General features: G+C 41.6%; 1 pseudogene; it reads right to left on the bottom strand.

Annotated features, from left to right (window-relative positions):
* Positions 1–1,048: 1,048 nt before the first annotated feature.
* Positions 1,049–2,185, bottom strand: LOC102860208 (annotated as a pseudogene).
* Positions 2,186–2,513: the final 328 nt, after the last annotated feature.

Here is a 2,513-nt window from a genome sequence, read left to right on the forward strand (position 1 = left end):
TGACCTGAGGGCATGACTGCCACTGGGAAACAGAATCAGAGGCAACACTTAAAGTATGCAACTTATCAATAGCATCATGAAGACAAGGAAAGAACTGACAACAACATATGCAGACACAACAGAAACTTCTTCACACATACCAAGAAGAACTTGACACAATGTCAAGGAAGCAGCAGGAAGCTTCAAACACATTATGGAGTGGGGGAAACCCACCAAAAACCTTTCTCCTAAAAAAGCAGATTTGTTAGTATCTTTCCTTGAGGCACAATCAAGTGTTTTAGCAAACATAATGAAGATCTAAATGCTACTTAGGTTAAAATTTCCAGATTTGCTGAGTCAGTGATTTCACCCCTTCATTGGCCCTTTCTCCAAGTACATCATTCCCCGGAGATCCAAGTTCCTCTAGTTGTTTTCTTTGTGTTTGTATTTTTTCTAATCTTTTATTCAATAGAGAGCTCCCTTCTGAAGATGAATAGGAAAGGATAGTTCCATGCCTAGAACCATGTTTGGTGACGGAAAGCTAACAGGACTGATAGATGCTATGGGAGACACATTAGGAACCAAAATTAAACTTTGAAATTCATTATGCTTTCTCTGTATATACTTCAGTCTTTTTTTAATCCTTGTATATTCTTCAAATGGAACATTTTGTCTATTTAACACCTGATTTTCTGTTTCCAATTTCTGTCTCTTTTCCTCCAAAATTTCCACATTCTCCTGAAATCTTCTCAATTTGTTTTTATAAAGTGTGAACTGTGTACTCTATTTCATGAGTCAGGGAGTTCTAGTGGCTTAGTGGCAAGAAGCTGCACTGCAATCCTGAAGGCATGTTGTTAGAGGCCACCAGCTGCTCTGCAGGATAGGCAAACTCACTCTCTCTCATCTTCTCTTTAACCAAACCCTTAAAGATGGGCTTCCTCAGGCCCAAGAATAGGCGAGGATACATGCATGGACCAGGTTTGAGCAGGTCTTAGCTTGAACATCCTCTCAAGTGTTTCCAGCATGAGCCTGGACAATCTTCAGATGAGCACATGAGAGTCTGTGGCCCTTAATCATCAATATACTCGAATGGCTCCAGGAGTTCTGGCTCTTGTCTCTTTCTTTCAGGCCATGAGCTGCCACAGTTTCCACGAGCTATTCTGTCTTCACTGGTGTCCTTCAGAATGAAGATGCCTCTAGTGGAGAGTGGTTTAAAAGGCCGATATAATTCTCTGTCATTATCTATAATTTTCTGACTTTAAGCTGGCAGGCATAGCTCTGACTGGGTTATACAAGGGGAAAGTTTGGTTTGGGTTCTTTTTTCTTTTTCTGCCTTTTTCTCTGTCTCATCTATTTCTATCTTCTTCCTTTTTCTTTTCCCTTCTTTTTAGTCTTGGTAGTAATAGATAACACAGCAGTAGAAACTTTTTTTTTCTTTCTCTTTTGGTACTTCCAGAGGGGCAGGATAAGCAAAACTTGATGATTTAGAGTTTGATTTATCAGAACTTTTGGCATCTTTAAGTCCTTGTTTAGACACAAGTAGGAGTATAAGCCAATGACAAGAAGTGTGACAGAGAGAACCAGAACTGAGTGAAGACAAGAATGCCAAGTACAGAAGGCACAATGCTGTGCCCAGTCATGGATTGTTAGGAGATGGTGGCAGTATGATCACCTGCATCCAGTATACCCTGAGCCAAAATAGCACCAAACTTGGCCATGACATCATCATACTTATCAGTGATGATTTTGGAATACAGCTGTCGGAACTAATTCACCTTTGGACAAGTAATTTGTCTGCTGGATCATGATGAGAGCTGAAGCTATGAGCACTCCTTGCCTTACATAGTTCATAGGGTCATTTGTCATCAGTTCTAGCAAATTGCTTCCTTGTTTCCTGTGCCAGTACAGCATACATACATACCACAGTGCCATTGCATACCACACATGAGGACTGTAACTCTGACAATATAATACTTGGGCATTATTCAGGGGTCCAGAACAGAATGAACCCAAATGAATCTGCTGAAGCCCTTTTGACATCATTAACTTCATTTACAGCAATATGGAGCAGACAGCAAACAGCTTTGCTGTTACCCAAGCCATAAGCCATGGCTACAGTATACATTCCATATCATCCAACAAGTGGGTCCTTATCTTGACCAAGAGATTCAATGAGAGCATCAGTCTCTTCCATCCTCCCATACATTAATCTCTTAATGTGTGATTAACTGTCTCTGAAAACTCCCTAGAGGGTCAGCCATGAAGGGTCAGCAGCCATGGTTCAATTCTGACTCTATAGTACACAACAATGGGGCATTATGTTTATCATAAGAGTACGGAATGAGGGTTGCAGAGTGGATTATATCTGGGTTGGGGGATGTGCGGGGAGGATTGTGTACCAATGAGGGAGTTTTTCTTTTGCTTTTCAAGGAGAGGAGCAAACGGGGGGGGGGGGGGGGGGGGGGGGGGGGGGGGGGGGGGAGAATGGTGTAACAATGAACAAATGGAATTCCAAAAATCTCTGTAGATGTTCA

Source organism: Elephantulus edwardii, unplaced genomic scaffold, assembly GCF_000299155.1.
Source record: "Elephantulus edwardii isolate Elephantulus edwardi_28Jun2011 unplaced genomic scaffold, EleEdw1.0 scaffold00305, whole genome shotgun sequence".
Classification (NCBI taxonomy): domain Eukaryota; kingdom Metazoa; phylum Chordata; class Mammalia; order Macroscelidea; family Macroscelididae; genus Elephantulus; species Elephantulus edwardii.